The following is a 401-nucleotide window of genomic DNA, read 5'->3' on the forward strand; positions in this document are numbered from 1 at the left end:
TCTTTGATCACAAATTTCTCACGAACGATGAAGCCTTGCAAATCCACGAAGATTCGTTACTTGCCTGTGCGACATTGTCATTTATTACTCGACAACTGAAGACCTATTCCAATGAATTATGTTTATATATGTCTCTGTAACCTTGTTGTTCATAATTGTGTTTATTTTTCCGAACGTTTGGAATGCTGTTGAAGTAGTAAGTCAACAGTCAATACCACATTGGTGAGGGAATTGTCGTAGAAACAAATAAAATGTCTAATGCATCACTAATGGAATTAATTTACATTTTGTAAATATTAATAAATTTTTTTGTATTTCTCATTTAAACAATTTTGCGTACCACATTAGTGAGTGGATTATATTCTACCAATCGATCGTGAATAATAAGACAATAAGCTGTA

General features: G+C 31.9%; 1 protein-coding gene across 1 annotated transcript in view; it reads left to right on the top strand.

Annotated features, from left to right (window-relative positions):
• Nucleotides 1–401, top strand: part of LOC105450633 — a 30,773-nt gene that overhangs the window by 3,738 nt on the left and 26,634 nt on the right. The window lies entirely within an intron of this gene.

This window comes from Wasmannia auropunctata, unplaced genomic scaffold, assembly GCF_000956235.1.
Source record: "Wasmannia auropunctata unplaced genomic scaffold, wasmannia.A_1.0 LD336060.1, whole genome shotgun sequence".
Lineage (NCBI taxonomy): Eukaryota > Metazoa > Arthropoda > Insecta > Hymenoptera > Formicidae > Wasmannia > Wasmannia auropunctata.